This window comes from Bombina bombina, chromosome 4, assembly GCF_027579735.1.
Source record: "Bombina bombina isolate aBomBom1 chromosome 4, aBomBom1.pri, whole genome shotgun sequence".
Taxonomy (NCBI): domain Eukaryota; kingdom Metazoa; phylum Chordata; class Amphibia; order Anura; family Bombinatoridae; genus Bombina; species Bombina bombina.
The window spans coordinates 609,169,399-609,191,560 of record NC_069502.1 but is presented as its reverse complement, the minus strand read 5'-3'; the positions used below and the strand labels follow the sequence as shown (position 1 = coordinate 609,191,560).

The 22,162-nt window shown below is 34.5% G+C and overlaps 1 protein-coding gene across 1 annotated transcript in view; it reads right to left on the bottom strand.

Annotated features, from left to right (window-relative positions):
* Positions 1–1,449: 1,449 nt before the first annotated feature.
* SOBP (sine oculis binding protein homolog) overlaps positions 1,450–22,162 on the bottom strand; it is a 343,381-nt gene continuing 322,668 nt past the window's right edge. The window contains exon 7 of the mRNA XM_053710599.1: positions 1,450–3,412. The gene's annotated coding sequence lies outside the window, so the exon portion shown is untranslated. The remainder of the gene's footprint in view (positions 3,413–22,162) is intronic.

The window sequence follows — 22,162 nt, the reverse complement described above, 5'->3', positions numbered from 1 at the left end:
ACCTATTGAGAATCTGTGTCCAAACTGGCAATAATCTGCCAGAAACGTTCTTGAAGGGTGTATAGTTCTGTTGTTGGAGAGTATGGTAGTTGCCCAAGCAACAAGCCAGCAATACTTTTTGTGCCAAATTGGATGTTTGCCAAGGTTCTTTATCCCTAGTCTAAATATTTGAAATCATAACTACACTCCTATTCCCAGTTCTATTCCCTTGTTGTTAATTGTGTTTGAGGTGTAGCAATATCCTGCATTTTATTGCTAATAAAGATAGTTCTGTTTCTGTGGCAGCATAATTATGCAATTTTATTCTTCTGTTCTTTTCTGTGGTTACCTTAATATCTCACATCCACTTTAAAAAGACTCTGATTACAGATGCATTAAGCTATTGCAGTGGGTTCTTAAGTTTCAGTTTCAGACTTACAAAAATAAGTTAAAGATGAGAATATACTAAATGCTTTGTATCTATATCCAAACTCAAATAACTTTTTGTTGCAGCTAGGCAAACTGTAAAAATAAATAGATGTATTTACCAAACGGCACTTGGCTTTGCAGTGTGGCACACTGATCAGATATAGTACCAGTAATGTAACCCATTGGCTTCCAGAAAGGGCTGAATGCACTGCAATTATATATATATTTTTTGTTGCCCTCTATGTCAGCCAAGGGGTATATTTACTTTTAGACATATACATTTTTAAAGGGACATCGCACTGTAGACATTTTTCCCCTTTAATGTGTGACCAATTATTCATTTAGCCTACTGAGTTGTATTACATGGTTTACAATTAGCTACAGTAGCTGTTTTTCCCTGTTGAAACCACCACCTATACTGAAAATATGAATACTACAGTATTCTCTGGAGAAAAGCTATGTAAGCAAAATACAGCAGAAATACATCCTCACAGTGGTTGTTGGAGAGAGATTGAGACCATCCAATTTAAAAGGGTGTTCCTACAGTTGCTTAGAATGCAATGAACTATTATCAGCTACTTGAAATTCTGATGTTAGGAATTAATGGGACATTAAGCAAGTGTTATTATTATTATTATTATTATTATTTATTTGTATAGTGACACAAAATTCTGTAGTGCTGGAGTGTGGGACAAGCAGAAAAACCTTTAACTTTTGGGTTTGTCCCACACTCCCTAGATCAGCAAAAAAAGTAAATTATATGACCTACTTTTTTCAAAGTGCTGCAAATTGGCTACAAACCAGCATTTTGAATAAAACCTAGGTTACAGAATTTGCTTTTTGGCCTCTCTAGGCAATACGGGACAAAACATTTTTTCACAAAACCAAGGGGTGTTCAATGTTCCCTTTATGCAATTTTTCCATAATGGAGTACTAATTTCAAATCCAAAATTAGCAGGATCACCACATGGATAGTTTCTTATACCTGTGTTATATGAGATGTTGCAAAAAGAATTTGACTCATTAAACAAAACAAGCTGATCAAAGTTTTCACTGAAATTTATAAGAGAAAAAGAAATGTTCGAAAGAACAGTTCATTGAGACAATTATCCAATAAAACCATACTGACAACAATGATTCTGTAGTCGTCCCCCCCCCCCCAATTTGTTTTAGATTTACAAATGGTGCTCTGTGAATAATGGGAATGTTGATAACAATACAAATTGATTCATAGAAATTTTTCTAAAGAATAAAGTGTTTGACCATTCATTTTGAAAACATTTGGGTATAGATATTACCCAATATATCACCGAAGATACAACTCTGGAAACATTAAACAAGAAATAAAAGATAATTCAATAGAACAAGCCATGAATCACAATTGAGTCCATGTTAATAAATAAAGACTATTTTTAAACAGTAGTTTGAACTGTTTAACTGAATTTCTTTTTTTTTTTCTTCTTTTTTTGTACAAAGGAAGCTATAGAAATACAGTATATACATATTACTAACAGTACACATACACTAAAAAAGCTGCTATGTCCGAAATCATACTGCACAGACTGTCTTATTTAATCCGTCACTTTTATAAAATGCAGGTCTAGCTCATATAGCAGGCACTGTGCAGGAAATGAGAATGAGCTAATGATTGATTTCAGTTAGTAAACATATACACTGAATCACAATGTCATTTTTGTTTTTCAAAAAAAACCTGTATTATGTATAAAAAAAACAAATGAAAATGTACATCAGCTCCAATGTTTTTTTTTGTTGTTTTGTTTTTTAAGGTCAGTGCCAGCAAACATGCTCTAAATTAGTTTAAATTTGGCCTCTTGGCTACAACTGTACAAGTGCACACAAGTTATTGTGATTTCTACCCTGTTATCCTCTGACCAGTGACTGAGGATTGAATTGCACATTTCTCTTAATCAAGACAGGAGTAAAGCAAACACTAAAACAGGAGTGTGGGGGGGGGGGTACTGTGAAATAGGAGTTAGAGGGGAACACAAATCCGCTTGTTGCCCCTCATTCTGTCATTAGAGGGTTCATACAATTCTCCTTAGCATAAAAGGGCTCTATATATGCGGAGAGATTGTCTTGCTGACTTCCTGGATCAGTGAAAACTATCAGGAGTGAAATTTCATCCACATATCTCATGATACTCAGCAAACATGTCCTCCCTCCCCTCTAGGATTACTTTACACCTTAAGGGGATTTTTGGTCTTTACTTCAACACTTTAACTCTGTTCCCAATCGGGGTGCTATTTAGGGTGAGGTTTTAATGAAAGTTGAGAAGAATAAACATTTGCAGATCTCTTTTCTGTACAAGAAACCACAATATAAACTATTCATGCAGTTTTGTTTTTTTACTCCTCTCTGTTCAAGGTTTAAAATCTATACTTCCTAACACTGAAAATATGGCATTAGACATAAAGGTGGCCTTTGTTTAAAAATAAAAATAAAAAAAAATACAATATTAGCTAATACAACTTTTTAAACGCATCAATTAAAAGTGCATTTTGGGTAAGAGAGAGATGAATTTGAAGTGTTGCTTACTCCAATACAAAACCTTTACCCCTTTAAACAGTTTCCAAACCTAATGCAAATTACAATTCTCACTGTAGCAGCAAAACCATTTCAGTCTCTAGATTACAAACAATTAAAAAGTTGAAGTCCACGTTATTTCCAGTCATACATTTCCAACCCCAAATACATTTGGGGGATGAGTTGGAGATGGGTCCGTGTCTTTGCAAAAACAAATGTTCATACAAATGTTGGGTGAAGCAAACAAAACTCTTTGATTGGGAGAATGGTCAGCATCCTTTGAGTCCCGTATAAGACGGAGTTTCACACATGCTGAGATGTTTAGATGAAGTGACAGGAAGCGGTTTTAGCAGAAGAAGTGGCAGATGTTAAAAAGACGTGGACCTAGTGTTGCAGGTTCGTGACAACATGGTTTGTGCTGCTCTCTTTCTCCATGCAAAGTACCCTGTTAGACAGCATCCTAGAACAGACAATAACACATTAATATACAGTGTATGAATTCTTTAGCTTCAAGTAATAAATACAGTATTGCAAAAATGCCAGGTTTATGGATGTATTAATCATCACCTTTTTATACCTTGATATTTGCATAACGCCATAAAGAGACACAAAATGAATGCACTGTTTTTATCCATCACTTTTATTCCATTTTATATAAACAATTTCTGCCATTTTTAAATGGACATAATACTCATATGCTACATTACTTGAAAGTGATGCAGTATAACTGTAAAAAGCTTACAAGAAAATATTAACTGAGCCTCTCTATGTAAAAATGGAAGATATTTTACCTCAAAATTTCTTTCACTTACAAGAGTAAGTGCTGTCTAAACAGTTATACTTCAGCTCCTGTCTAGCTGAAAATTGAAAAAAACAAGAAAAAACACAAACAATAATAGCCAATCAGCATCAGCAGTGCTGATGTCATGCATTGCTTTGCAGAAATATTTTGAGATTTCATAGTAAAAAAAAAATTCGAAATTTAAAACGAATTTTAATACATTCGTTTGTTCGAATCGAATTTTGAATGTTTATACAACAGTCTAACATTCTATTTTCGAATTTTCGTTTTCGAATTTTTCAATAAAATTTGAAAATATTCGTTTGAATAATAGAATGTTTAGCTATGTATTCATTCAATTTCAAAATGTAATATTCGAATTTGAATGTGACATTCGAATTCGAATGTGACATTCAAATTTGAAATAATATTTCTAGTCTACAACTGTGTTTAATAAATGTAATATTCGAATTTGAATGCTACATTCGAATTCGAATGTCACATTCGAATTTGAAATAGTATTTCTAGTCTAATACTGTGTTTTAAATGTGATATTCGATTCAAATGTGATATTCGATTCGAATGTGACATTCGAATTCGAAATAGTATTTCTAGTCTAATACTGTGTTTTATAAATGTAATATTCGAATTCGAATGTGACATTCGATTTGAATGTGATATTCGATTCGACTGTGACATTCGAAATAGTGTTTCTAGTCTACAATTGTGTTTTATAAATGTAATATTCGAATTCGAATGTTATATTCGAATGTAACATTCGAATTTGTATGTGACATTCGAATTCGAATGTGACATTCGAAAACTGTAAATAACATTCGAAAATCGAATTTTTAAGAATATTCATTCTTATCAACATTCTATTATGTAAATCGAATTTCTACAATAACATTCGTTCTGACATTCGAATTCGGATATAAACACATTCGCTCATCCCTAATGTCCAGGTGATATTCTAGTCAGCTTTTTAAAGCTATGCTGCATAACTTTCAAGTTCTTTAACACTTGGGTACCATGTCCCTCTGAGCATACATTGTTAATTTTGCTGAGTCTGACTGCAGCCCCCATTCTCTGTGTGTTTAAAGGGGTAGAGGAGATAAAACTAATAAGCTATTGAGTTATACAGGAGCATGCTTTCGGCTGCTTCTTACTATTACACTGAAGAGCAGACAGTTTCCACATATTTTTATTGGCTGTATCACTCCTGGCTTTTTAAAAAAAAAATACAGACCAAGCTGGCCAGACTCTGCAAAAAGAGGTATATATATATATATATATATATATATATATATATATATATATATATATATATATATATATATATATATATATATAAATTATTTTATACAACTATGCATATTTTAGCTTATGGATAAAGACTTTACCTTAAAGGGATAGTAAACACCTTGAGATTTTTACATAACATTTTTAGTCATGCATAATGAAACAACTTAGTAATATTTTTAATTATTTATTTTGCTCTCATTTCATGCAATTTAGCCCTAAAAACTGAGCCGTTTCTAATTATCAAGGCTAACCCCACTACATACATGTACTTTCATATTATGATATTAACATTCTGAGTACTATGTCCCGTTAGAAAACACATGAGGAAAATGATTAAAGCATTTTATTTAAAAATAATTTAAAAAAAATCACAATGATCTCTTTTTCAGTCCATTAAAAAAGCAATCATCTGAATTGGTAAATTTGGTTAAACACATGAAGATCTGTATAAAAAAGTAATTACACCTGTTTTCTTAGGTGGAGAATTTCAATCTCCCTGGTCTCATTCTACCGGGGAGATTGACAGTGTGCAATGTTATAAATTCCGGCAGCAGATTGCTGCCACCCAGAGGAAAGCTGGGGCAACAGGGGCAAATACGTACACCCCTGTCTGCCCTTGATTGATAAATGGAGCCCAATGTCCCTTTATTGATAAGGGTTGACACTTGAGAAGAGGCTGAGAGAAGGCAGTATGAGCACGTCTATCTCTAAAGAAGCCAGTGTTACAGCTTATGATTGGCTGCTGAGCTCTGCTTTAAAACAGCATTGTATGAGTGTGGAGGAGGACACATATGTTAAATAAGGTTAAACACTGTTTGATTATATAAACATTTATGTAAACTTTATATTTTATATCTTACAGCATTGAAAGATAAGTATATTTAGGTATTGTTTCTTATGTCACTGGTTTTGTGTCCCTCTAATCCAGTGAGAATCATACTTGGATTTCCTACTAATGTTTATTGGTTGATAGTCACTTCCTACTAATGTTCATTGGCTGATAGGCACTTCCTACTAATGTTTATTGGTTGATAGTCACTTCCTACTAATGTTCATTGGCTGATAGGCACTTCCTACTAATGTTTATTGGCTGATAGGCACTTCCTACTAATGTTTATTGGTTGATAGTCACTTCCTACTAATGTTTATTGGCTGATAGGCACTTCCTACTAATGTTTATTGGTTGATAGTCACTTCCTACTAATGTTCATTGGCTGATAGGCACTTCCTACTAATGTTTATTGGTTGATAGTCACTTCCTACTAATGTTCATTGGCTGATAGGCACTACCTACTAATGCTTATTGGTTTATAGGCACTACCTACTAATGCTTATTGGTTTATAGGCACTACCTACTAATGCTGATTGGTTGGTAGGTACTTCTTGCTATTCATTATAGGTCAATGCAGATTAGCAGGAAATGCACATCTAATACTGAAATGACAGTTTACATTTAAATAACTTTTGCTTCATATGTTTTCTGACAATAAAATATAAACATATGTAAATGCCGCTCTTTCGTGTATATGACAGTACATTTTAAGTGCAATGTGCGTATGTGTGTAATTTAATCAAAATTATTTTACGATATTTTTAACCACTTTTCATATACCATTATAGTGGGAATAGACCTTTTAAATGTTTTTATTCCAAAGCCCCTCTCATATTCAGAGTAATGTTGATTATCTTGTTGCCAGCTTGTAATATTGTCTTGTAAGCTATTCCTGCCAAAATACAATATGCATCTGCTATGACAAATTAGTTTGTAAAATTTTGAATGATTATTATTTAAAGACAATGCCACAATGGCATCTCATAATTCCTTTAAATACATTGTAATTAGCTTTAATTGATGCATCATTTGTATAGCTGATAAGGGAAAACATCTGTAATTTTGCAGCGCAGCTATTTTTAAAACTAGCGAAAATGCATTGCCCATTGTGATTGAAAACTGTGTAAATAGATATGCAAATCAGCTGTGAACATTCTACAGTTTTGCAAAAAAACAACAAAAAAACATAAAAAGCTTTAAACTTTTTCCCAATTACCCCTAAATAAAAAAATTATATGAGTTAAACTAAAACACAAAGTAGTAGCAATACCACCAAAAAGAGATACAGAACAATACCTAGTCAGTGGTGACCTGATGGAACCTTGATATGGGTTGTGTTTGTCACATAGTCTGGCCTCAAGAGAGTGGACTAACTACATTTGTGGATCTTCAGCCGTATCCTTGTTTTTTATGTATTTTATTGCATTGTAACATGGTTTTTACTTACAATGGGCCACATTCAACATCAGTGCTTCTTATATCACGACCGCGTCTTCTTCCCATAGACTTCCCTCTCTTGCTAACCTGACACCATCTTAGACCAACTGCGCTAAAGCCGAATTTAGTTATGAATATTTCACATTCCAATGTTCTTCACATAGAAGAAAATGTTCTTTTTACTTTTAAATATGAATGGATATATATATATATATATATATATATATATATATATATATATAAATATATTTTTTGTTAAATATATATCTATATCTATTTTTGATATATATATATATATATATATATATACACACAGGTCAAGATATATATAAATATATATATATATATACAGATAAATATATATATATATATACACACACATATAGATAGATAGATAGATAGATAGATATAGATAGATAGATAGATTTAAAAATATTGGAATGTGAAATATTAACACAGTAAAACATAATAAAAAATATGAAAATTTAATAAACATACATTTTCATATTTAAAGGTATTTGTCTGGGAATGGTTCCAAAGTGTATATATATATGTATATACGTTTATACATGTGTATGTACAATATATACATATATAAACATGTAAAATAGCCCTTTTCTGGTCAAACACCTTCTCTTATACCATATACCTTTTAACCCTTATTAAAATGATATTATTATCTATATGAATAATTTGTATCAGATAGTGTATATATGATTGTAACAATGTATTTTTTTATTATCTATATGAATAATTTGTATCAGATAGTGTATATATGATTGTAACAATGAATTTTTTTATTTCTTATTATTATACTTTGTTTATAAAGCGCCAACATGTTCCGCAGCAGTGCTGTCCATGGGTGTAATTGATAGTATTAAAAAAATGATACAATATTTGTAAGAGACAAGACAAAATTTGACAAACAAATACAGGATGAACTGAGGGTCCTTTTCCTGTGGGAAATTAAAATCATGACGATTTTAATGTACTTATGTTGTGCTTGCACTTTACGCTAGGTTTTCACTTGCGCTAACTCGAGCTAACCCAACGATATGTTTTAAACAATATATTCAATTTTTATTAAACAATATTGTTTGAGCATTGTTTATCGTATAAATATTCACTTTTAGATTTTACTGGGTTAATTGCATTTTTAAAAGGTTCACAGACGTACAACTACATCATTTACATGTTTAGAATCTCGTGCTCTAGTTAAAGATTTAAAGGGACAGTATACTGTAAAATAGTTTTTCCCTTAATGTGTTTACAATTGCTTTTTTTACCAACTGCAGAGTAAATGTATGAAAATTAGCTTTTTAAGGTTTATTTCTGTATATTAAAGCTCTGATTTTGTGTTTTGAAGCCACAGCCTAATAAAATAGGTTGAGCTTGTAGGTATAATCAGATCTCATTACTGTATCACATTGTGCACATATACCTGCTTCTTTATCTTATATCTGTCCTTAAAACAATCACCAATACTTTGAGAGAACAATGGAAAATCAACATGTTATTACCTTATCTCTGCTTTATCACACTAGGAGTGTAATTTCTTCTGCTGGCTGTGTTTACAAAGCTTATCTATAGCTGGTACGCGCGGCCACAAACTTTCAGAATAGGTGGGGATACCACATGCTAAATTAACAATTTCAAATGCCATTATAAGGGTAAAGGAGCTACTTGTAAACAATTAAATACACTGCAGCAGGTAAAGTGGATCACTGGGAACAAATTAAAGGGGAGAAAATTTTTGAGTAAACTGTCCCTTTAAGTTATAAAAAAGGAGGCCGAGGCTGTAACAGTAACTGGAAATCAATAAAAGAAATACAAATACCTTTGTCACCTTTCTCTTGTAACCGTTCACTTCTCAACACATAGAACAAATTTCACTATGAAGGAAACAGGCATCACAAGTGCTTACATTATAAAACAAACATAATTAAAAATATATATATAAAACAGTCCTCTCTAACATATGCAAAAAATGTAAAAAAAATTATAATGAAAGAGCTTTGAAATAGCAAAACACGACAGCGATTTAAGAAAAGTGACAATTCCATATGCTGAGTCAATGTGACAAATCTGAACCATGAGAACACCCCAGAACGCCCATGGTCATTGTCTTGTTCATGTCTGCAAGATTGCCAAAGCAAATTTTGTTCTATCCAGTGAGATTTCTTTACCACAACAAAGCAAAGGTACAGTAAAGTCAAAATTAGACGTGATTTTGATTCTGTTCCTTTGCTATATATATGGCTACACACATATGCCTCTTGTCATTGGCTCAATCAATGTGTTCAGCTATCTCCCAGCAGTACATTGCTGCTCTTTCAATAAAGGATACCAAGAGAATGATGCAAATTTGATAATAGAACTAGATTAGAAAGTTGTTTAAAAACATATGCTCTACAATCATGAAAGAAAAAGTTTGGGTTTCATGTCCCTTTAATGATCACTTGCATTTACACAACCAATTGTGCAACCCTTAACCAAAGTGTTGCAGTTATAATTACTGTTTTCTGTATTGCTAGTTGTTGGGGTTTGATGTACAAGATATCATGCATTGAGTACCTCATACAATTCTACAGCCCCTATTTATCAAAGGTCTTGCGGACTTGATCCGACAGGGTGGATCAGGTCCGCAAGACCTCACTAAATGCGGAGAGCAATACGCTCTCCGCATTTAACATTGCACCAGCAGCTCACAAGAGCTGCTGGTGCAACGCCGCCCCCTGCTGACTCAGGAGGTGTCTTGATTTCCGGTGATTCCTGTCCGCCTGCTCAGAGCAGGCGTACAGGGTTCCGCTGCTTCATAACTTGTGGTTCTGGCGAGTCTGAAGAATCGCCAGAAACATGACCCTTCAAGCTCCGTACGGAGCTTGATAAATATGGGCCATTATGTTAACTGCAGGAATACCTGCTAGCGATAGGCTTGAAAAGATAGATAAAATGGGGCTCAATGGATTTTGATCATGATCTTGCCTGAAAAATGAAATCCCTCAGCAGCCATTTGTCAGAACAGAATAACACACCATTCTTTTTGTCACCTCAAGGGTTAAAATCATTATGTCCAACCATGTGCTCCACAATTTTCCTCTGGAATCTGGCTCTTTGCTTAAGTGAGTCATTCATTAAAGCTGATTTTTTTATACCTTCCTTTACTAAAGAAGAAAGTTCAGTTTATTTTATATTTTTATTAATTTAAAATAATACATTTTTGTATTAATATTATAAATGGTGCTGTCATTGGCATCAATCAAGTAATTCAAATATAAGGAGCAAAATTCCAGGGGGTGGTATGCTTGTGTATTTTCTAAGGAGCTAAACTGGGCAGTCAAGTTTACAAAACACATAGATAGATATATGTATTGCAACGATTTTATAAATGATCTAGCTGAGAAGTTATTTCCCATGAGGCAGGGCACCCCTAGGCAATGCCTTACATTGAATAATGAGACATTGCATAATCATCATGTGACAGCCATCAGCAAATCACAGACTCATATATGCATAACCTGGGGACTCTTGTACATGCTTAGCAGAGACTGGTACTTAAGAAAGTATTCATATAAAAAGATTGTACACTGTTTGATGATGAGGTAAATTGTAATTGCATGCTCTATCTGAATTTTGATTTTAGTGTCCCTTTAATAAAGTTTTGGTTTATACCATCAGTGCACAAAGCAAAATATATCTTGTAAAAGCAAATGTAAGCCAATATATTTCAATACTAATACAGCAATGACAGTTCTATCTTTCCAATAACCAAAATGGGCTTTTGCCAATAAAATATCTCAAAGTCACAAAGAAGATTAATCTCTGTTCTGCAAAGTGTCTGCAAAAACACTGCAATAGATTTGTCAGATAGAAATGTCCTGCTGCTTTCAATCTGTGCAGTATGTTTTTTTTCTTCATTGGATTTGTGCTCAAGGGACTAGTTCCCATGAAAGTTCTTTAGACTTGTTATTTGTTACATATCAAGCAGTTCGTGTCAAAGCTCTGCTGAAGTCGGTTACATTTAATTTATTGTATCCTGCCAAACATAGACAAAAATATCTATATTGACACAGACAGTAAGTTACCATCAGGCCACATTAACTATTGCTCATTGCATAGATTGCAACAATGAATTAAAAAAGATTATATTTAATTACATCAATCACTATATATATAATCTTAATTATGAAAATGCAACAATTAACAAAGCTAAGAAATGAGAAATTCAGATTGAATATAGTAGGGACAGAGCATGTTAAAAACAGGAACATTTCAACTTTTCAAAGTCTGTTTTCCACTTTTAATACCCTTCTCTGCCCACTCGCACATCCTACTACCACTTCTCTCTGAGCTCAAGATTTTGCCAACCACTTCAACAACAAAACTAATGCCATCTGAAACAACATACTACCAGTCTCCAACCCCCTTACCCCTCCATAAAGTCCAAAACCCACAAAGCCACCGATTCAGCTCTTTTGCCCCTGTTACTAAGGAATAAGTTTCTGCCCTTACATCTTCCTCTCACCTGACTATCCGTCCCCTGAATCCCACCCCCTCACAGTTACTGGAATCCCTATCTCCTACCCTTACTCCTATTCTCATGCACATTTTCTATCTCATCCTCGGAACTGGAATATTTCCTTCATCCCTTAAACATGCACTGCTTAGATCTACAGTATATTGAAAAAAACCTTCTCTAGATCCATCATCCCCATCCATCTACTGCTCTATTTCCCTACTCCCCCTTGCCTCAAAACTTCTGGAAAGGCTCATATATACATGTTTATTACATTTCCTCACATTAAACTCCCTCCTTGATCCATTGCAATGTGGATTTCGCCCCAACACTCCTCACAGACAGCAATCATTAAGGTTACTAGTAACCTATTTACAGCAAAAACTAAATGCCATTTCTGTCTGTTAATCCTTTTTGATCTGTCTGCATCCTTTGATACTGTTGACAACCCTCTCTTGCTCCAAACCCTCCAATAATTTGGCATCTGTGACACAGCCCTCTTGTGGTTTTCCTCATACCTAGCCATACCTTTAGTGTAGCCTTCTCTGCCATACCCTCTGCCCCTTTACCCCTTTCTGATTGGGTACCATAAGGCTCTGTCCTTGGTTCCCTTCTCTTCTCAAGTTATACATCATCCTTAGATTCTGTAATAAAGTCCTAAGGGTTTAAATATCATTTGTATGCTGATGATACCCACATATACCTCTCTGCATTAGACCTATCCCCTTCCTTGATAACTTGAGTCACTGTTTTTCTAATATTTAATCCTGGTTGTCCTCTTACTACCTTAAGCTAAATCCCTCCAAAACTGAGCTCCTTATTTTCCCCTTCTTCCAAAGTTTATACCCCCAATTTTCTCTAACTGTTGATAATAACATAATTACCTCAACCCTTCATGCTAGATGTCTTGGGGTCATACTTGACTCAGATCTTTCTTTTACTCCCCACATCAAGTCTTTGGCCATTTGCTGCAATTTCATACTTAAAAGCATCTCCAAAATTAGTCAATTGCTCATACAAGACACAACTAAGATTTTAATCCATGCTCTCATCATTTCCTGCCTCTCTGGTCTTCCTAGCTGCTGTCTATCTCCTTTACAATCCATAATGGATGCCTCTGCCAAGCTGATCTTCCTTACACGTCGTTCCTCATCTGCTGCACCTCTCTGCCAATCTCTTCACTGGATTCCTCTAACCTCCAGAATAAAACACAATATCCAGACTCTGACCTTCAAGGCTCTCAATAACACTGCTCCACCCTATATCTCAGACTTCATCTCCAGATACTTTCCCTCCCGTCCCCTTTGCTCTGCTCATGGCCCCCTTATTTCTTCCCCTCTGGTTACCTCCTTACATTCCCATCTACAGGAGTTCTTTAGATTGGCCCCTATTTTGTGGATCACTCTGCCTCATTCCACAAGACTCTCCTCCCCTAGTTTTCAAAGTTTCAAGCTCTTCTTAAAGACTCCACTGTGCAGGGATGCATACAATATACACCAACATTTTCTTACCTCGATTACTCTCCTTTTTTCATCCCCTGAACCCCCTTAGCATGTAAGGTCCAGCTGTTTTGTAGATCATCTTCATGAAAACTGATTTACCAAAGTGCAACTCTTAGCAGGGCCCTCTACCCATTTGTCTCCCATAAATACTACCTTGCATATTAGACCTATGTTTATAGAGCTGCGGAATCTGTTGGCGCTCTACAAATAACTAATAATAATTATAATATTATTATTAAACAATCATTTTAACTAACATAGTCTCATACTTTAGGTACAGTGAATTGTTCCATAAAATTACAATTAAATTATGGATGGGATCTCAATGGAATGTAAGTGTAGGCAGATTTCTCCATGGCTGGTAACTTTAAACCCTCTTTATTTTATGTACAACATTCATTGTACAATAACAACTGTTAAATATTCTTAAAGGGACATTAAACCCCCAAAAAATCTTCCATGATTCAGATAGAGGATACAATTTTAAGCAACTTTCCATTTTACTTCAATTATCTGATTTGGTTCATTCTTTATATAGAAATAGCATTGCACATGGGTAAGCCAATCACACGAGGCATGTATGTGCAGCCATCAATCAGCAGCTACTGAGCCTATCTAGATATGCTTTACAGCAATGGATATCAAGAAAATGAAGCACATTAGATAATATAAGTAAATTAGAAAGTTGCTTAACATTGCATGCTCTTTCTAAATCATGAAAGAAAAAAATATGAGTTTTATGTCCCTTTAAGTTGACATGATTCCAAGAGAGCATACAATTTTATGCAATTTTCAAATTTACTTCTATTAGCCAATGTGCTTCATTTTAGGAGCTAGTTGAATTCATCAGGTAAGACAATAAAAAGAGGAATATATGTGCAGCTACCATAGAGCATCTAGTTCTCATTAAAGGGACACTTAACACCTGCCTGCTAAAATCCTTAAATCTTGCTCCTTCTAATCAATCAAAATGAAGTTAGCATGAATGTCTATGCCCACTTGTCTACTTACCCCAAATTGTTCAAAAAAAGTGTTTTCAATAACAATGGTATACCTGTGCTCTATGGGTGTATGCATGCCGCCATATTGTGACGTGCGTCACACACAGGTACACCAGTCACATGACACACACGCATATTGTTCTATTATGTATTTGCTGCTTAGAAGGAATCACATCTGCAGCACACGCTCACTGTGATGCATACAACAGCAGCACATGTGATTCTTGCAGAGCGTGTGCTGCAGTGTTTGTGGAGATAATCTAATAGTAATAAGAATTTTAACACAGCAATACATAAGTTAGTAAATGTGGCGTCATGAACAAGAATTGAAAGTAACAAGCTCTGGGAAGGAAGGGGGAGATCAGTCCGGAAATAAAGGAAACGTCTTGCATAGGAAAATACAAGCTCCGGTTATATACAATGGTTGCTAAGCACCCCTGACCCAGCAGTGCATAATACTGCACTGGGAGATCCTTACCCTTCCAGCCCGAAAGTTAGATTACACCTTGGGCTCAAAGCATGACTCCACACGCCCGCTAACAAAAGGCAGCCTAGTCTGTCACTGCCAGGGAGCGTTTGTCACTGCCAGGGAGCCGGCTAACAAAAACTAATGTCACTCCACACACTAATGTCACTCCACACGCCCCCCGCTAACAAAAGGCAGCCTAGTCTGTCACTGCCAGGGAGCGTTTGCAAACTCCCCAACTGCAGCCTGTTACCAGCATCTGGAAACTCTACATACTGGGGAGCATGTTCAAACTAATGTCAATCACTTAGACGGCTAGGGAGCAAATACATAATAGAACAATATGCGTGCGTGTCATGTGACTGGTGTACCTGTGTGTGACGCACGTCACAATATGGCGGCATGCATACACCCATAGAGCACAGGTATACCATTGTTATTGAAAACACTTTTTTTGAACAATTTGAGGTAAGATGACAAGTGGGCATAGACATTCATGCTAACTTCATTTTGATTGATTAGGAGGAGCAAGATTTAAGGATTTTAAGCATGTGTTTAGTGTCACTTTAATACATTGCTGCTCCTGAGCCTGCATAGGTATGCTTTTCAACAAAGGATACCAAGAGAAATAAGCAAATTAGCTAATAGTAGTAAGCTGGAAAGTTGTTTAAAATTGCATGTTGTATCTGAATCATGATAGTTTAATTTTTACTTTACTATCCCTTTAACTGAGCTAACCTAATGTGTTCAGCTAGCTCACACTAGTGCATTGCTGCTACTAAAAACAAAGGATGCCACGACAATTAAGCAAATTTGATAATAGAAGTAAATTAGAAAGTTGTTTAAATTTAAAAATATTTTTATCAAAAGTAAATTAAACAACTACCTCCTCTGCTATCACACTAGAAATAGAAATTTCCACTAAATCATGATTGTGAATGCAAACAGTGACCCTATGGAATATAGGTATTTGTGTGATTTCATAATTATGGATATCATTAAAGGGATAAGAAAGTCAAAAATAAACTTGCAAGAATCAGATAGGGGCATGTAATTTTAAGACACTAATTTCAAATGTGCTTTATTCTCTTGGTATCCATTGTTGAAAATGAATATGCACATATTCTACACTAGTGGGAGCTAGCTGGTGATTGGTGCCTGCATACATTTGTCTCTTGGAATCGGCTAACTAGATGTATTCAGCTAGATGCCAGTAGTGCAATGTTTAGCAAAGGATAACATGAGAATAAAGCATATTTGATAATAAAAGTACATTTGAAAGTTGTTTAAAATTGTATGTTCTATCCGAATGATGAATTACATTTTTGGGGTTTCCTGCCCCTTTAAGCAAATCATGTAAGGCCAGGTCTACCAAGCAACATATTTTTAGCTGCCTCTCAAACATTTGAAATAAAAAGTTAGGGCCAGATTAGAATTGGCAAGTTAAATTAGTTTTTTTTGCTCACGCGCTAACACCGCTAAAAGTAAACTTATAATGCGGGCACATTAGCATGCATATTATAAGTTGAAAGTTAACGCAAGTGAAACCTGCACAAATGGATATTGCGACCGTGTTAACTTCTCCCCATAGCCTTCAATGTAGCGCACTTAAAAAAAAAAAAAAGACTAAAACTTATTTCTCACCCATTAGACCTACAGCGCTAAACCCAAAGGTGGTTATGAATATTTCACATCCCAATAATCTATATATATATATATAGATATAACATTTTCTCCTATGTGAAGAACATTTTAATGTAAAATATTTACATTAAAAAAAATCCTGTAAAATACCTTATAAAATATTAAAAATGTTTCAAAATGATTTTTCATGATGATTTAATTGTGCTCGAGCAAACACATTTACTTTCAATTTGAAATACACGTGCAAGTTATCACGGTTGCGATATTGCTTATCACCTCCCAAACTAACAATAGCGAGCCACTTGTAATCTAGCACTTAGTTGGCAAAAATGGGAAAGTATTGCTGGATTCTTAAAGGGACATTATACACTCATTTTTTCTTTGCATAAATGTTTTGTAGATGATCTATTTATATAGCCCATAAAGTTTTTTTTTAAAATTAATGTATAGTTTTGCTTATTTTTAAATAACATTGCTCTGATTTTCAGACTCCTAACCAAGCCCCAAAGTTTTATGTGAATACGGTCAGCTACCTACTCCAGCTTGCTCCTGTTTGTGTAAAGGGTCTTTTCATATGCAAACGAAGGGGGAGGGGGGGGAGTGTCTTATTTCCCACTTGCAGTGGGCTTTCCAGCTACCTTTTCAACAGAGCCAAACTGACAGCTTCTAAGTAAGTTTTTAAACAGTTTTATACTGGATTTTTATATCAGTATCTGTGCATCTTATTCTTTATAGTAGTGTCTATTACATGCAGTTATATGAAAATGAGTGTATACTGTCCCTTTAACTCTGTGCTATTTATAGCTGTCTCTCAGACTCAGTAGTAGGCCTATTAATACACAAATGCTGCAGACTGATACATGTTTTATATAATCACAGGGAGAAATACTGTCAGGTTTCTTGGGTACAGACACCAGCTCTTTATAGAATCAGACACAGTATCTAACTTTAGTTAAAGGAACATTACCCGTGTAGTTATTTACCAAATCCAATACACATCACTCTATCTTGTGAATTTGTGCACAGAAGATTTTTATGTCTCCATATAAATACCTCTACAGCAACATGTTCTATACACAGTTTCCAAAAAGTGTTCAGCACACGTGTAGTCATTTTAAAAGTAGTGCGAACTGCAGGTGCTGCCTCTGGACCTAAAATGACAGAACCAATGAATAAACAGCAGCACCTCCAAAAACTGTACTTTATTACAGGCCCCAAAACAACTTCAGAACAACAACATGTCGGTTCTCACACCTGACTAAACTCTGAGGATCAGCATTTTACTTGTATTTATGCTGTTGTTGGGCATGCAATTAAGTACAATTTTTGGAGTTGCTGCTGTTCATCAATTTGTAAATCTTCTATACACAAATGTTATTTTGAGAATGGATAAAACAGTAAAAATAAGGAAGTGATTCATACATTTCTCACCAGAAATCAGTTTTATTGCTCATAACAAAGGAGAGCATTGTTTGAAATAGCAGAAATACTAGATTTAGTAGATTTAAAGGGACAGTATACACTCATTTTCATATAACTGCATGTAATAGAAACTACTATAAAGAATAATATGCACAGATACTGCTATAAAAATCCAGTATAAAACAGTTTAAAAACTTGCTTAAACTCTCAGTTTAGCTCTGTTGAAAAGGTAGTTGGAAAGCTCACTGCAAGTGGGAAATAAGACACTCCCCCCCTCCCCCTTCTTTTGCATATGAAAAGACCCTTTACACAAACAGGAGCAAGCTGGAGTAGGTAGCTGACGGTATTCAAATAAAACTTTGGGGCTTGGTTCGGAGTCTGAAAATCAGAGCAATGTTATTTAAAAATAAGCAAAACTATACATTTTTTTAAAAAACAAAAAAACTTTATGGGCTATATAAATAGATCATCTACAAAACATTTATGCAAAGAAAAATGAGTGTATAATCTCCCTTTAACTAAAAAAAAAAAAAAAAAAAAAAAAAAGGTTGAGGGGTGGCTTTCAGCACCAATGGACTATGAGACTGTAAATATATAAATAGTCATAGATAAGTGTATAAGTGTATATATATATATATAAAAATATATAATTTGTTATAGAGTGGGGATTAGAAACACATTTGGACTTGTTTGTTTAAAAAACATGTTTAATAAATTATAATTAACTGAGCAGAATCATTGTTAAACCATCTTACTGGATGATTTCTGTTTTTACGTATTTTTGGAAGAACATAAAAACTTGGAATTCTCTGATTTGTATGCCCAGGAATGTCAATTCTTTTTTATTTTGTAATGCCCATATTTTGTAAATATTGTTTCAATCTTTCTTTGTATGCATTTATTGGATTTTTCTTTAACTTACAATATGTGTGATTGTCTTTTAGTTGTCTTTCACACTCTTTAATTTATTTATTTTATCCATAATGACTGTACCTCCACCTTTATCAGCAGGTTTAATCAATATGGTGTATTATCCCTTAATTCAGTGTTTTTCAACCAGTGTGCCGTGGCACACTAGTGTGCCGTGAGAGATCCTCAGGTGTGCCACGGCAGATTGACAACAGTGTGACATATTTTTTAAACTTTGCTTGTTTTTTACTCCCAGTGCTGGGGCAGTTTGTAGGAGGCATGGCATAACAGCACAATACATACAGTATGTGTGTGTTTGTGTGTATGTGTATATATATATGCTGTATTAGGCTACAATGTGTGATTTTTTTAAAATTTTGGGATGGTGGTGTGCCACAGGATTTTTTAATGTAAAAAAGTGTGCCACGGCAAAAAAAAAGGTTAAAAATCACTGCCTTAATTTATGTAATGCTATGTTTTCCTCTTTGTTCAGATTGCTATGATACTCCCTTTTTTATTTGAGCTGTCTCAAAGTGAACCCGGACAAAACAGAGTTACTCTTGGTGAGGGGACCCCGGGCATCAAAAATATCCCACAATCACCCAACTGGCCTGGAGCTTGGAGGCTCTGAACTCGTTAGTTCAGCAAAGGTACGAAACCTCGTAGTGCTGATTGATGCTGGACTATCTTTTAAACAGCAGAATTCCTCAGTAATAAAATCTGACTACTTTCATCTGAAAAACATAGCCAGGATACGACACTTAATTTCACCGGATGATATGCCAACATTAATCCATGCATTTGTATCCTCTAGGCTAGATTACTGCAATGCACTCTACTTGGGCCTCCCAAAAAAAGAACTCCATCTCCTTCAGATGGTACAAAATGCAGCAGCCAGACTACTGACCAATCAAACTTGCTCCTGCCACATAACACCTGTTCTCCACTCCCTGTATTGGCTTCCAATTAAATGGCGAACATATTTTAAAATTGGCCTGCTGACCTTCAAAGCCTTAAACAACCAAGGCCCATAGTACCTGAAAGAGCTCCTGACGCCCTACATCCCATTCCGCTCACTTAGGTCAGCCAACACATCCCTCCTCTCAGTGCAAGAATAAAGAGAAACTCAGGCTCCAGAGCATTCGGCCACGCTGCTCGTACTTTCTGGAACTCTTTACCGTGCGCAATCAGAGGCACCGTCCTTACAGACTTTTAAAAAAAGTCTCAAAGGGAGAAAAGCGCTGTATAAATCGCAAATTATTATTATATTATACATAATTTTTTACTGATTCTAAAAATATCTCAATTGGAGTAGTTTTCATTTGAGTGGGGTAGAATGTGGAGTTGTTGTTTATCTATATATCTCTATATATGTCTTTGGGTTGTGAGGATCCATAGGGTTATTAATAAAATACTTTTTCAAAGATAGATTTCTCACAAATCAATTCAAATTTATATAAGTTTAAAATTTATTAAAGTGATTACTAGGGGCAAATTTTAAACCCTTCTTTGGGAGTTGTATTTGCTCTTTACTTATTATTGTATTAGATAGATTAAAAATTCCATTCCCATGTTCACCTTTTTCTAGACCCTCTTTTTCTAGTATTTTAGATTTGGTATCTTTTTCTTTTGCTGAAAAGGTCTTGTTTTTTTCTCTTTTTGTATTCATCTTTCTCTTTCCAGGTCCTAAAAAAACTTCCTTTTCTTTCTCACTTTCATTTGAGAAAATTTCAAATCTGTTTATTATTTCTATTTCTGTTTCTGAGCTTTCTTGTCTCAGCATATTCATAATTCTATTATAATTATTTAATTTTTGTTTCCCCTTTACCAATTGCCAACTATACCTTTCTCTATCTTGATGTTTTTGATCTTCTTACGGGATGAGGCAGAAGAGCAGCGTCTTTGTAGATGTTTATTTCCTATTGTGCTCCTATTCAACATAAGTTAACCAAAATGCACCTTCATACCACACCCATACGAAGAGGCATGTGAATAGTTTGCTCATTTAAATGCTGCAAATAAAGAATGTCTTACATTCCTTCTCTTGCAAACTCGGCTTCCCAGCACTGAGATTCATAAGACTGCACTGGTAGCTTCATGGACTCTTCTTATGTAGATAATATTTGTACTGATTTTATATGTCCATAATGACAACACAATGTGCTAATGGAGCAAAAAGGCAAGGGGGAGGGGCCTGATTAACCCATATTTAAAGGGACAGTCTACCATAGAACTGTTATTGTTTTAAAAGATAGATAATCCCTTTATTACCCATTCCCCAGTTTTGCAAAACCAACACAGTTATATAAATATACTTTTTACCTCTGTGATTACCTTGTATCTAGGAACCTTCTTCCAGCCCCCTGATCACATGACTGTGACTGTTTATTATCTATTGTCTTAAATTTAGCATTGTTTTGTGCTAGATCTTAAATAACCCCTGTGCCTGAACACAGTGTTATCTATATGGCCCACGTGTACTTTCTGTCTCTTTGTGTTGAAAAGAGATTTAAAAAGCATGTGATAAGAGGTAGCCCTCAAAGGCTTAGAAATTAGTATATGAGCCTACCTATGTTTAGTTTAAACTATGAATAGCAAGAGAAAAAAGCAAATTTGATGATAAAAGTAAATTGGAAAGTTGATTAAAATTAATAGTCCTATCTGAATAATGAAAGTTTAATGTATACTAGACTGTCCCTTTAAGACAGAGGGCACTAGAGATGCAAAGCTGGACCCAAGATATGCAACATGACTAAATTAATTCCCTCTCTTTTTTTTCTTTTAGTTTAAATGTCTTTGGACAGTTTTATACTTTTTTGACATGTTTATATAAAACATACATTTGTTTTAATAGAATTGTTTATTTTGATATACATAAGACAAAACAATACAACATAATATATTTGACTTATATTCATATATATAGCATATCTACATGATTGATATGAAATAGCTGGATCTTAATAGCATTGCATGTGTAGTGCTAATGTTTGATTATGAAAATTGTCTGTAGGTCTTAGGAACAACAAATTGAATTTAATCCTAGCTGAGGCTGGAACGAACTGTACTATTAGAGTTACAGCGATACAACTGTATGTACTGACAGGAGGAATAACAGACTGTTATCAAGCTACTGATCAATGCATCTGTATGCAACTGAACACAAACCTCTATATACAAAGCTATGCTTTTATAACTGGCACCTATTCTGGTAATTAAATGTGAATAATTTATTTACAATGTGATCTACTGATCAAAGATTTTCACATAGACTTTCCTTTCTGGTGTTATACAATATTTAGTGATATTTATGCTGTTTTATTTTATTGTATTTGGAAGAAGACAAATTAAAATGTATTTTTAATACATGACCCTGTGCTATAAAAATATATATT